The following is a 15091-nucleotide window of genomic DNA, read 5'->3' as shown; positions in this document are numbered from 1 at the left end:
TAATGAAAAATAGGTATGAGGTCTCAGGGTATGAGAATTAGCAGATTCATGTGATTTTTCATTGTTTAGCATGGAATTGGCTGTTTTGTGAGTTGCTCGAGCTGCTGCCGCCAGTAGTTCAAATTAGGATTAAAATTGGTTCAAATTATGATTACGATGGTTCAAATTAAGATTAAAATCATTGTTGATGAAAAATCGAATATTTCAATTAAATTCGGTGCAAATACAAACTTTTTACCATTTAACAGAAAGCTTATACCCGTGGCTTTCATGTACACACGATTTTGCCGTAGTAAATTATTTCCATGTGGGAGAAAAAATCACTTAAAATTTGCACTGCTTCAGAAAGCCGCAATTTGGTTCAAATTTTGATTACCTACCCTAATATGTTTTCCATATCGAGAGACCCATATGACCTAATGCACACTGGTCGATGGGGGGTAAACGAGCCCCCAAACAGGCCGTTGATGCTTCAAAGTTGTGCAAACAGGTCATAGTTTCCGCTCATTTCTGCAAGATCATCACGTCCCATAACTTGCTCAATGCGCATAGTTCTTGTTGTAAAAGGGATCTTCGCGTTGAAGTCACCTACCGACGATGTCATTCAATTAAGAAGTTTTCATTCAACTCATCGTTGCCGTGTAAAGACACTATATGCATTAGGCCTGTCCAGCTTTTCAAAAATGTTCTCTGATTCTCAAGTCCACCCCCATATTTTGATTGGCATCCTAAAAGAAGTAACTGGTCAAAATTTCACCCAAATCCATCAAAATTAAGAGGTGCATCAAATCAATTTTGTGTTTTTCGACTATTTTTGAACTTCAAAAAATCATAACTACACTAAAATATGTCAAAACTTAATTCTTTCGGCAGAAATTGAAAGCTATACTTGTTTGCTACAACTTCTCCGAACAACGTGTGCCAATAAAATTGAAGGAAACATGTGTAATTATCACATTTGTAATCAGAAAAACCTTGAAAAGTTGATTTTTTGATAGACTTTGTTCTGGAATACCCTAATATACGTAATAAGTTGGATTTTTCAAAACGGCATCATATTCTTCAATATTTTATGGTTATTTGCTTCTTTGGCACCAATGCTGTAGGAGTTGAGCAAAAATTACTAAAATTCGTGAAAGCCAAATGTGGCCTAAAAACTAGCTTTTCGGGTGCAATCACGCTTTGGCGCGCAAAAAGTGGCATCGCGTCAGCACTGATATGAGAGCCAACACCTGTCATCGCGCTTGTTTGTTATCACCCGTGGTAGGGGGTAGCCAAGGCAAACTACTAGGAAGCAAAGCTACTACTTTCAGTACAATTTCGCGCCACAACGTGATTGCCTCCAAAAAGCTAGTTTTTAGGCCACATTTGACTTTCACGAATTTTAGTAATTTCTGCTCAACTCCTACAGCATTGGTGTCGAAGAAGCAAATAACCAAAAAATATTGGAGAATATGATGCCGTTTTGAAAAATCCAACTTATTAAGTATATTAGGGTGTTCCAGAACGAAATCTATCAAAAAATCAACTTTTTAAGGTTTTTCTGATTACAAATGTGATAATTACACATGTTTCCTTCAAATTTATTGGCACACGTTGTTCGGAGAAGTTGTAGCAGACAAGTAAAGCTTTCAATTTCTGCCGAAAGAATTAAGTTTTGACATGTTTTAGAGTAGTTATGATTTTTTGAAGTTCAAAAATAGTCGAAAAACACAAAATTGATTTGATGCACCTCTTAATTTCAATGGATTTGGCTGAAATTTTGACCAGTTACTTCTTTTAGGATGCCAATCAAAATATGGGGGTGGACTTGATAATCAGAGAACATTTTTGAAAAGCTGGACAGGCCTAATATGCATGCATATAGCGTCTTTAGTGCCGTGGAGCTTTTTCGCTTAGAATTTTCAAATACTAAATATTAGGTACAATGCATGTTTTTTTCTTTCTTCTGAACCATGAGGGGATAATCTTGCAACAGACACCTGAACAGGAAGTTTACCGGCTGTTCGAGCCCTATAAAGTTGATCATCAATATTAACTTCTTTTCTCGGTCAGCCTAGATAGCTGTGTAGTGTCGGTAGCGGTAGTCTCAATTATTTACTTACTTTCAGTCGTGGGCACCCACGGTGGTGCAGAAGGCCGAATTGAAAGATTTCCATCCTGGGCGATTGCCAGTTATCGCCTTGACCCGTGGCCAGGTCAAATTTCTGTCGACTTGCTTGATTTCGTTGTTGAGGCTGCGCCGCCATGAGCCTCTGGGTCTGCCTTTGCTGCGATGTCCTGCTGGGATCCAATCTAACGCTGGCTTGCAGATTTCGTCTCCGGTCCTGCGTAGAGTGTGGCCGACCCACCTCCACTTTCGCTCCCGAATTTCCGTCGCTATCGGCTTTTGATGACATCGACGATGGAGCTCCACGTTGGAGATCCAATTGTGAGGCCACCATGCACGAATTATAGACCGCAGGCATCTATTGATGAAGACCTGCAGCCGTTGAGTGTTCTCCACTGATACACACCAGATTTCACTGGCGTATAGCAGCACAGATTTCACGTTCGAGTTGAAAATTAGAACTTTGGTGCGTCGACTAATCTGGTTGATTTTCCATACATTTCTTAAACTCGCAAAAGCCGCCCTCGCCTTCTTAATCCGTGCACCAATGTCGATCTTGGTGCCGCCATCGGCCGCCATTTGGCTACCAAGATATTGGAAGCTTTCAACATTCTCCACTGATTGCCCAGCTACCGTGAAGCTGGAAGGGTTGACCGTGTTTACATCCAACGATTTGGTCTTGTTGACCTGCTGCTGAGGAGCGATTGGCAAGATCATCGAGCTTGCTCTGCATATCAGAGCGCCGTTGAGCAAGGAGTGCAACGACATCAGCCAGTTCGAAATCATTTAGGTGCTCCATAGTAATCGGCTGCCTAAGCAATAAACGATTTGGTTCACGGTCAATCGCACCTACCAGTATCTCGATGAGAAACGGTAGCGATGATAGGATACATCCTTGCCTCACTCCAGCAACGACCTGGATGGGATCGGACAAAACACCGTTGTGCAGTACTCTGCACGAAAATGCCCTGTACTGTGCTTCAATGAAGCCGATGATTTTTTCAGGGAGACCCTTGCGCCTGAGTGCTCCCCACATGTTTCCGTGATTGAGACGGTCGAAAGCTTTTTCGTAGTCAATGAACACCAGGTAGAGATACTCTTGGAATTCATTAATTTGCTCCAGGATGATACGGAGCGTGACAATATGGTCCACACAGGATCGTCCGGCACGGAATCCTGCTTGCTGCCGTCGGAGAGTTGCGTCAATCTTCTCCTGTATCCGGTTAAGGATCACATTGCAGAGGACTTTGAGAACGATACACAGTAGCATGATGCCCCGCCAATTATCGCATACAGTCAGGTCACCATTTTCGGGTACCTTTACTAAGACGCCTTGTAAATGTTGCAGAATAATTGATGCAGAAGTTGTGCGGATACTACGAGGTCAGCTTTGAGCATCTCAGCCTAGATCTCAGCTGATATGCGATCGACCCCTGGGGCCCCGTTAGATTTCATGCTACGGATGGCTGTTCCTATCTGCTGCACTGATGGAGTTGCAGTGTTGACACGGGTAATGCGTCGAACCTTTGGTGGATCATGCTGAGGTGTTGATGGCGTGGCCGACACTTGAAAAAGGTTTCCGAAGTGCTCGAACCAGCGTTTCAACTGGTCAGCCGGGTCGGTCAGTAACTGCCGAGACGTGTCTTTCACGGGCATCGTAGCATTCGTGGCGACGTGAGACATCGTAGAGGAGACGGATGTCGCCGGTGTTTGCGGCTTTCTCTCCTACGTTGGCTAGGGAGTCCACCCACGTTCTTTTGTCCCGTCTATATGAGCGTTTCACTTCCTTCTCGAGAGCCGAATAGCGCTGACGGGCTACGGCTTTGGCTCCTCGTGTTTTCGCTCGCTCTATCGCGGCTTTGGCGTTCCTTCGTTCCTCTATCTTCCTCTAGGTGTCATCTGTGATCCACTGCTTTCTCCGGGTGTGTAGCTCACCCAAATTATTTTCGCCGGTGGTGATGAAGGCGTTCTTGATGGCGCTCCATTAATCTTCTACGCTTCCACCTGCTGGAATATCCGCAGCACGACTCTCTAGCTCCTCGGCGAAGGACCTTTTCACCGCAGCATCTTCCAGTCGGCGTGTGTTGAACCGGCGCCCAATTTTCTCCTCCCGTCGATGGATCCTAGCAATGCGCAGTCGGATCTCGCCGATTAGGATATGATGGTCGGATGCAATGTCAGCGCTACGTTTGTTCCGCACATCAAGAAGGCTCAGTGTCCATTTTCGGCTGATGCAAATGTGGTCAATTTTGGGTCGATTTGATTTTCCGTGACGCCATCACGAGAAACCCATGTTACTTTATGCACTGGTTGATAAGGAAAGAGCGATCCCCCAATCACCATGTCGTTATTGCCACAAAACTCTGCAAACAGCTCTCCGTTTTCGCTCATTTCTCCGAGACCATGGCGTCCCATGACGTGTTCTAGTCCGAGTTGTCGGCACCAACCTTCACATTGAAGTCGCCCATAAGGATCTTGATAGACACCTTTCGAAATCTTGTTTCCGACAGCATTCAGTTGACTGTAAAAGTTCTCTTTGTCTTGCAATTCGGCAGCATCGGTTGACGCGTAACATTGGATCATGGTAAGGTTTTGAACCCGTATTCTGAATCTGGCTACGATTATCCTCTCATTAAAAGGTTCCCACTTCATGAGCGCAGCGTGGGCGTGAGCCCTGAGCAGGAAACCAACTCCACGGTGGCGAGGAGGGTGTTCACCTCGTAAGCCAGAGTATAGCAGAATTTGACCCGACGCCAATCGGTGTTTTCCAAAGTTCGGCCAACGGACTTCGCTCAGTCTTAGGATCTCAAGCACCATACGGCATGCCTCATTGGCTAGTTGTGCCAGTTCACCCTGCTGGGCTAGGGTTGATACATTCCAAGTTCCAATTCTTGTCCATTGTTTCGCGGTAAAAGTCGTTGCCGTTGAATCAGTTCGTAATCTTTCATTTTCGGTTTCTGTAACGGTTTTTTGGTTTCGGAAACAGTAGGTTGTTGCCCTAAGGTCCACTGCCACCTTATGGCTAGTTTCCACCTCGTACGTACTGTGCAAAAAGATAGGACAAGTAATGGTTAAGTAATGATTCCGCTTCAAAATTACTTGTGCAGTTCGCAGATGGCAAGTAAGGAAAAAAGTGTAACACTCGTAACGCCTCCCGTGCGAATCAAATGGAGCTGTCACTTTTCCTTGCGGAAAAATAGTCCGCGCTATTATTCCGTAAGGAAAAGTGACGTTTCTCCCCATACTGGATCAGTTGTCAAAATTACTTGCGGAAAAAGGTGGAATTTTACTTGAGCGCTCTACTTGGCAACAAGAAACTAAGCTTTAGGTATAGCTTCCGGTGGAGGAGCATTTCATGCTCAGCCGCTGGATGCCAGAACAGACGCTGTTTGAGCCGCACCTCCTTAGTGAACAGATGTTCGAGACGTACCTCCTCAATCTAGCTGAAGTCAGAAGGACAACAGTGCCCAGACTGCACTACCAGCTGAGCACATAACTCTTAGCTAGCGGTCTTTGTCATCGCTTGACCCGTGGAAGCATGAGGTAGGAACTTGTGAGGAACAGAGCTATGTTGGACGCTCTCCTTTTCGACTCACCGTTTTGCAGCCCGGGGGTTGTCTCAATTGGCTAATAATGACACTATGGACCGCCTGTTCCGGAGGTAAGAGTCCATTAACAGGTGACCCCTAATTTATAGTGTAATGCACTATATGCTCACCGTGCCTAGAAATGAATGGTCTAATAAAAACCTAACAGCTAGCGGAGCCTGTAAATATTATGCCCTCCACAGTATTTTTCCCTTACTGCGCTAACCGGAGCAATGGTGCAGTGAACCTTGTGTTTCTCCGAGACAATCAGCTGCCCTTCTTTAGTCTCACCTGAGGCTAAATAAGGGCGGGGTTATCAAGATGTTGTTGATTAGTTTAAATTTTCTCCTATATGGTTTCGCATTATGCGATTCACACAGTGTATTCTGTGTATCCTCGCCTTTGGCGTTTTCCAATCGATACCGATCTGGCTTTACTGCTGCTGTTCTTTGTTGTGTTGTTATTGCGAAGAGTTTAATCTTGCCTAGTTTGGGTAGTGGATACGGTTAGGATAGCTCAGATCAATCTTCAGCATAAAAGAACAGCAACGATCAATATTTGCAGACTTATACAAAATAGTACAGCCCAAGTGGCCTTGGTCCAAAAACCTTACATTCGAAAGGGGAACTTCTATCTAGGAAATCTTGTGAATCCGGTGTATGCTACTTTCAGTAAACATGAAATGGCGAACTCACGTGTCATGCTTCGAGCCTGTGTGCTTGTTAACAACGCAATGGTTGATACACTCAACTGTGAACTAACCACCAGAGATGTATGTGCTATCACATTTGATGTATCTGTTGGAAACCTCAACAGGAAATACGTGTATTGTTCTGTGTATTTACCGCATGATAAACCATCCTCTACAACTTTTTTGGACATTTTAATGTTACTTCGCAAACTTTGCGTTTCAGGAATCCCCGGTCAACAAACTGGGATCTCTTTACTGATTTGGTTGCGGCCAAATTTCATGGATACTCATCATCCATTGACACTCCAAATGATTTAGATGATGCCGTTGATACTACAACGGCCTTCATCATGGAAGCTTTTGAAGAAGCTTGCCCTCTGCGGTCTGTGAAGACCACAAGAGGAACCCCTTGGTGGAACTCTGATCTGGCGAAACTCAGGAAACAATGTAGAAAGAGTTGGAACAGACGACGTTCGGCTGGTTCGGAGGCGTTCAGGTCGGCTCGCAAGGCCTACCAGAAAGTTCTTCGGTCTGCTGAACGATCCGGCTGGAAAATCCTTTGTACACATGTTTCCAGTTTGAGTGAAGCCAGTCGGTTGAACAAAATCTAAGGATTTTCAAGTGAACGAACTTCGTTTTCCAAATGGTGATTTCATTTCCTCTGATGAGGAAGTTTTGAAATGTTTATTCAGTACACACTTCCCCGGTAGTGTGGATATTACATCTTCGGATGAACCTAATGTCTTTTCTTGAAGTTATGATTCTTTAGCTTCGGCTCGGAGTATCATAACTTTGGAATCGATTGAATGGGCACTAAATAGCTTTGCTCCTTTCAATTCTCCTGCTGCAGATGGGATTTATCCTGTTTTGCTTCAGAAGGGGTTTGATAATTTCGAACATGTTTTGAAACAACTAGTTATTTGCAGATTTGCTACAGGGTATTGACGGTTTCCCCCCTTATCGAACGCGACGATTTGAATCCGTCGCAGATGAAACCGTCGCCAGAGTCGTCGCAGCCAATCAGCAGGCGGGAGACTGACGTTTCCCCGATCTCACTAACACAAACAGCAGCAGAGGTGGTGCTTGATTCGTTGCGATGATTCAAAAATGTCGACTGGAAGATGGCAGCGCGTTTTGTTATGAAAGCAACATACAATATATTCCCAAATCCGAGAAGCTGAACCGCTCGCGCAGAGGCTTTGTGCCACAAGCCGACATGTGCCGAGATAATCACGGGAATATTCTCACGAGCAAGCGTGAGGTGGTCGAGAGGTGGCGGCAGCATTACGATGAGCACCTCAATGGCGACGTTGCAAGTACCGAAGGTGGCGTGGTAACAGATCTAGGAGTATGTGCACAGGACGAAAGACTTCCGGCCCCTGACCTCCAAGAGATTGAGGAAGAGGTTGGTCGGTTGAAAAACAACAAAGCCGCTGGAGCAGATCAACTACCAAGCGAGCTTCTAAAATACGGTGGAGAAGCACTGGTGAGAGCACTACACTGGGTCATTACCAAGATTTGGGAGGAGGAAGTATTACCGGAGGAATGGATGGAAGGTATCGTGTGTCCCATCTACAAAAAGGGCGACAAGTTGGATTGCAGGAACTACCGCGCGATCACACTACTGAGCGCTGCCTACAAGATACTCTCTCAAATTTTATGCCGCCGTCTATCACCGATTGCAAGAGAGTTCGTGGGGCAATATCAGGCTGGATTTATGAGTGAACGCGCTACAACGGACCAGATGTTCGCCATCCGCCAGGTGTTGCAGAAATGCCGCGAATACAACGTGCCCACACATCACTTGTTCATCGATTTCAAATCGGCGTATGATACTATCGATCGAGAACAGCTATGGTAGATTATGCACGAATACGGATTCCCGGATAAACTGATACGATTGATCAAGGCGACGATGGATCGAGTGATGTGCGTAGTTCGAGTATCAGGGACACTCTCGAGTCCCTTCGAATCTCGCAGAGGGTTACGGCAAGGTGATGGTCTTTCGTGCTTGCTGTTCAACATTGCGTTAGAGGGTGTAATAAGGAGAGCGGGGATAAACACGAGTGGGACGATTTTCACGAAGTCCGTTCAGCTGCTTGGTTTCGCCGATGATATTGATATTATTGCTCGTAAATTTGAGAAGATGGCGGAAACGTACATCCGACTAAAGAGAGAAGCCAGGCGAATCGGATTAGTCATTAATGTGTTTGTCTTCGAATTAATGTGTTTGGAGGAATCACCGCGCCCGCCGCCCCGAATTTATATCGACGGTGATGAAATCGAGGCGGTTGAAGAATTCGTGTACTTGGGCTCACTGGTGACCGCCGACAACGACACCAGCAGAGAAATCCAGAGGCTCATTGTGGCAGGAAATCGTGCTTACTTTGGACTCCGCAGAACTCTACGATCGAATTAAGTTCGCCCGAATTTCTTTCGACGGTGATGAAATCGTGGCGGTTGAAGAATTCGTATACTTGGGCTCACTGGTGACCGCTGACAACGACACCAGCAGAGAAATTCAGAGGCGCATTGTGGCAGGAAATCGAGCTAACTTTGGACTCCGTAGAACTCTACGATCGAATAAAGTTCGCCGTAACACGAAGTTGACTATCTACAAAACGCTGATTAGACCGGTCGTTCTCTACGGGCACGAAACATGGACCCTACGTGCAGAGGACCGACGCGCCCTTGGAGTTTTCGAATGGAAGGTGTTGCGTACCATCTACGGCGGAGTGCAGATGGAAGACGGGACTTTGCGAAGGCGAATGAACCACGAGCTGCATCAGCTGCTTAGAGAACCAACCATCGTCCATACCGCGAAAATCGGGAGGCTACGATGGGCGGGTCACGTCATCAGGATGTCAGATAGCAACCCGACTTAAATGGTTCTCGATAGTCATCCGACCGGTACAAGAAGACGTGGAGTGCAGCGAGCTAGGTGGGTCGACCAAGTGGAGGACGATCTGCAGACCCTACGTAGAGTGCGGAACTGAAGACAAACAGCCATGGATCGAAGGGAATGGAGGAGGCTACTATGTACAGCAGAGGCCACCCGGCCTTAGCCTGATCGGTAAGTATATTCCCAAATCCTAGCGGGATATTACTGTAAAGTTTATTCCGAAAGTGGGTCGTGCGTCGTATGAAGAAGCAAAGAGTTTCAGACCTATCAGTTTGACCTCTTTTCTTCTGAAATGCTTAGAACCCATTGTCGATCATCACATCCATGACGTTCATCTGGCCGATGTGCCTCTTCATGTGAACCAACATGCTTAACAATCTGGAAAGTCTACTGTGACACTTTTACACAAAGTTGTTTACGATATCGAGAAGGCATTCGCTCAAAAGTAATCCTGCTGGGTGTTTTCTTAGATATCGAGGGTGCCTTTGACAAAGTGCCTTTCGATGCCATATTGGAAACCGCACGGGGTCATGGTATATTTCCGATGATATCCAATTGGATTCACCAAATGCTCAAAAACCGACATCTCTTCTCGACATTGCGTCAAGCGGCGATTAGGAAATCGAATGTTTGTGGAAGCCCCCAAGGGGGAGTCTTATCACCATTTTTTTTCTTTGCTGGTGTCTTTCGACTCGGCTTTATCATTGCTTTTGTGGAATCTCGTAGCAGATACGCTATTGAGGCAACTCAATAATAGCGGTTTTCCTACTTATGGTTTTGCCGACGACCGCCTAACATGGGTAGTCGGTATGTGAATCAGCACCCTTTTCGACCTGATGCAGGTAGTTGAGGGTTGGTGTCGCCAACATGGCCTTTTGGTAAATCCATGTTTTACTCGGATTGTTCTTTTCACGGAAAAGCGAAACCGAAATGGTGTTCGACCTTTACGTCTCTTTGATTCTGGAATCAATGTGACTGAACAGGTAAAGTACGTTGGAGTCATGCTTAATTCCAAGCTTTGCTAGACATCTCATATTGAGTTCAGAATCCAGAAAGCTTGTATGGCCTTCAGGCAAAGCCGGCGTTCCTTTGGTACAACTTAGGATCTAAAACCCAAGTATATCAAATGGATTTACACAACTGTTGTTCGACCAATATTGTCCTATGGATGTCTTGTGTGGTGGCAGAAAGGCGAAGTCAGAACGATCCAATCAAAATTGGGCTATCTCCAAAGGATGTGCTTAATGGCGATGTCTGGAGCGTTCTCTTCAACTCCCACGGCAGCGCTCGAAGTTCTCTTTGACGTTGCCCCACTACACATTCATCTCAAACAAGGAGCAATCATTGCAATTACTTTGACATACATGTGCACAACAGACAATGTGTTAGATGTTCATCTAATCCCATCCGAAGGGGGTTTGGATTGTGAAAAGAAGATAACCATGTGCGATTGTGGAATCGAGTTCAGTTCTAGGCCTGCTGGCGACGGAGATAGTCGAGTGACTCCGTAGCTTGAAGGAATAGAAGCGCCCGTCTAGCGAATTGGGAGTCGTGAGTTCGAGTCTCACCGGAGTACGTGGATTTCTTTTCATAATTTCAAATCTCAATTTGTTCATCGAGCACGTGTTCTGTTGTGCACATGGATGTCAAAGCATTTTCAACAGTGTAATTTCCCACATGGCTTGGTCAGCCAAAGCAAAATCAAGAAATTGGCATTTGTAAGGTGCTACGGTCACCCTTACCGTATTCGGTCGGCCGAGGACCGACCCGTCGAGAGTCCGACTGCACACTAATTGCCATACCAATAAGTGATTGGGAGGCAGTGCCCGAAGCTCTCGACAATTAAAAATAACTTCCTCTCTCGCTTTGACATACATGTGCACAACAGACAATGTGTTAGATGTTCATCTAATCCCATCCGAAGGGGGTTTGGATTGTGAAAAGAAGATAACCATGTGCGATTGTGGAATCGAGTTCAGTTCTAGGCCTGCTGGCGACGGAGATAGTCGAGTGACTCCGTAGCTTGAAGGAATAGAAGCGCCCGTCTAGCGAATTGGGAGTCGTGAGTTCGAGTCTCACCCCGGAGTACGTGGATTTCTTTTCATAATTTCAAATCTCAATTTGTTCATCGAGCACGTGTTCTGTTGTGCACATGGATGTCAAAGCATTTTCAACAGTGTAATTTCCCACATGGCTTGGTCAGCCAAAGCAAAATCAAGAAATTGGCATTTGTAAGGTGCTACGGTCACCCTTACCGTATTCGGTCGGCCGAGGACCGACCCGTCGAGAGTCCGACTGCACACTAATTGCCATACCAATAAGTGATTGGGAGGCAGTGCCCGAAGCTCTCGACAATTAAAAATAACTTCCTCTCTCGCTTTGACATACATGTGCACAACAGACAATGTGTTAGATGTTCATCTAATCCCATCCGAAGGGGGTTTGGATTGTGAAAAGAAGATAACCATGTGCGATTGTGGAATCGAGTTCAGTTCTAGGCCTGCTGGCGACGGAGATAGTCGAGTGACTCCGTAGCTTGAAGGAATAGAAGCGCCCGTCTAGCGAATTGGGAGTCGTGAGTTCGAGTCTCACCGGAGTACGTGGATTTCTTTTCATAATTTCAAATCTCAATTTGTTCATCGAGCACGTGTTCTGTTGTGCACATGGATGTCAAAGCATTTTCAACAGTGTAATTTCCCACATGGCTTGGTCAGCCAAAGCAAAATCAAGAAATTGGCATTTGTAAGGTGCTACGGTCACCCTTACCGTATTCGGTCGGCCGAGGACCGACCCGTCGAGAGTCCGACTGCACACTAATTGCCATACCAATAAGTGATTGGGAGGCAGTGCCCGAAGCTCTCGACAATTAAAAATAACTTCCTCTCTCGCTTTGACATACATGTGCACAACAGACAATGTGTTAGATGTTCATCTAATCCCATCCGAAGGGGGTTTGGATTGTGAAAAGAAGATAACCATGTGCGATTGTGGAATCGAGTTCAGTTCTAGGCCTGCTGGCGACGGAGATAGTCGAGTGACTCCGTAGCTTGAAGGAATAGAAGCGCCCGTCTAGCGAATTGGGAGTCGTGAGTTCGAGTCTCACCGGAGTACGTGGATTTCTTTTCATAATTTCAAATCTCAATTTGTTCATCGAGCACGTGTTCTGTTGTGCACATGGATGTCAAAGCATTTTCAACAGTGTAATTTCCCACATGGCTTGGTCAGCCAAAGCAAAATCAAGAAATTGGCATTTGTAAGGTGCTACGGTCACCCTTACCGTATTCGGTCGGCCGAGGACCGACCCGTCGAGAGTCCGACTGCACACTAATTGCCATACCAATAAGTGATTGGGAGGCAGTGCCCGAAGCTCTCGACAATTAAAAATAACTTCCTCTCTCGCTTTGACATACATGTGCACAACAGACAATGTGTTAGATGTTCATCTAATCCCATCCGAAGGGGGTTTGGATTGTGAAAAGAAGATAACCATGTGCGATTGTGGAATCGAGTTCAGTTCTAGGCCTGCTGGCGACGGAGATAGTCGAGTGACTCCGTAGCTTGAAGGAATAGAAGCGCCCGTCTAGCGAATTGGGAGTCGTGAGTTCGAGTCTCACCGGAGTACGTGGATTTCTTTTCATAATTTCAAATCTCAATTTGTTCATCGAGCACGTGTTCTGTTGTGCACATGGATGTCAAAGCATTTTCAACAGTGTAATTTCCCACATGGCTTGGTCAGCCAAAGCAAAATCAAGAAATTGGCATTTGTAAGGTGCTACGGTCACCCTTACCGTATTCGGTCGGCCGAGGACCGACCCGTCGAGAGTCCGACTGCACACTAATTGCCATACCAATAAGTGATTGGGAGGCAGTGCCCGAAGCTCTCGACAATTAAAAATAACTTCCTCTCTCGCTTTGACATACATGTGCACAACAGACAATGTGTTAGATGTTCATCTAATCCCATCCGAAGGGGGTTTGGATTGTGAAAAGAAGATAACCATGTGCGATTGTGGAATCGAGTTCAGTTCTAGGCCTGCTGGCGACGGAGATAGTCGAGTGACTCCGTAGCTTGAAGGAATAGAAGCGCCCGTCTAGCGAATTGGGAGTCGTGAGTTCGAGTCTCACCGGAGTACGTGGATTTCTTTTCATAATTTCAAATCTCAATTTGTTCATCGAGCACGTGTTCTGTTGTGCACATGGATGTCAAAGCATTTTCAACAGTGTAATTTCCCACATGGCTTGGTCAGCCAAAGCAAAATCAAGAAATTGGCATTGCAATTACCGCCTATGGGTACTCGGTCTACTAGAGGAAACTCCTGTGAACTGTAGTTCAACACTCACCTCGTTGTTTCCACTTTTAATGAATTGGGACAAAGCTGTCCTTGCTCCAAGTGATCATACAATTGCTTGTAATTTTCCACATCTGGATATCTGTAGAGAAGTTTTTCAGACGGCATCGTATGTTACACTGATGGCTCGTTTCTCGAAGGTCGAGCAGGTGCTGGTGTTTATACTCGTGAGCTAAGGCTGTATCAGTCTTACTCACTTGGTAGACACTGCACCGTTTTTCAGGCCGAAATCTTTGCTCTTATGTGCGGAGTGCAATCAGCACTTCAGCAGCACGTAATGGACAAAGTAATCTACTTCTGAAGATAGTTATCGCTTGTCGAACTCAAATCGAGGAGCTGAATTCAGCAAATGCTGTTCACCTTGTATGGGTACCTGGCCATTCTTCCATCGCTGGAAATGAATTGGCTGATGAGTTAGCTCGCACTGGAGCATCACATGACTTCATTGGCCCTGAGCCAGCTATTCTGGTATCCAAGTGTTGGGTAAAGCTTAGGGTAAAGCTTCAAATTGACACCTGGGCTGCCACTCAGTACAACCAATACTGGAATAGTTTGGAGTCATGCCGTCAAACAAAATTGTATTGTACTGAGTCATCTCTTGGGGTGGTGAAGTATCTAACAAATCTGTCAAAGCAGAATTGCAGCATGCTGGTCAAAGCATTGACTGGCCACTGCCGACTCAGTTATCACATGGCGAATATTCAGCAAGCTGATTCATGTGTATGTGATAGTTGTAAATCCGATTATGGAACTTCGTATTATTCGATATGCCACTGTCCAGTTTTTGCAGGACTGCGTTTCCGAGTACTCGGTAGGCACTTATTAAGTGAAACTGACTTCAGAAACCTGAATCTTCAGGACGTTCTGTTGTTCTTCCCGCTGTGGTAAAGAGCTATATGCTCTCTTTACGCATTATGCGTTATCACAGTGCTCTTTTCAGGGTGCTGTTTGAGCCCATTGTGGTACGCTTATGCTTGTATGACGATCCTATTCCCTTACTTTCCCTTTCCCCATCCTATCACTTACCACTTAGTAATTTCCCTCTCCCTCGGGTAAATGATGAATAGGATCGTGTTTATGGCGATGGCACAAATTTCCCAAATGAAGGAGACCGTGCCTCTGGAGCCGGCCTATCGATACCTGATATCTGTCTTTTGAAACTCCTACGTTATGCGTATCGTAGAAGTCTGTGTATTGCGTACGAATCCTACATAGATATCTATTTGAAATCGTATCATATCGAGTGAGATATGAACTTCGCTTTCAAAGATTTGAGATAATAACTATGTGGTTAACAACAGTTTGATAGCGAGGATCGATAAAATCATATCATATCAATGAATGTTGGCTAGTCACAACCGCAGCTTATCGGCACAAACCCTTCGTTATTTTATCACCCTTGCGGTGAGATTATAATTCACGCAGTTGCAAACACGTGAGAGAGCGCACATA

Source organism: Aedes albopictus, chromosome 2 (genome assembly GCF_035046485.1).
Source record: "Aedes albopictus strain Foshan chromosome 2, AalbF5, whole genome shotgun sequence".
Lineage (NCBI taxonomy): Eukaryota > Metazoa > Arthropoda > Insecta > Diptera > Culicidae > Aedes > Aedes albopictus.
Note: the sequence above shows the minus strand (reverse complement) of the source record.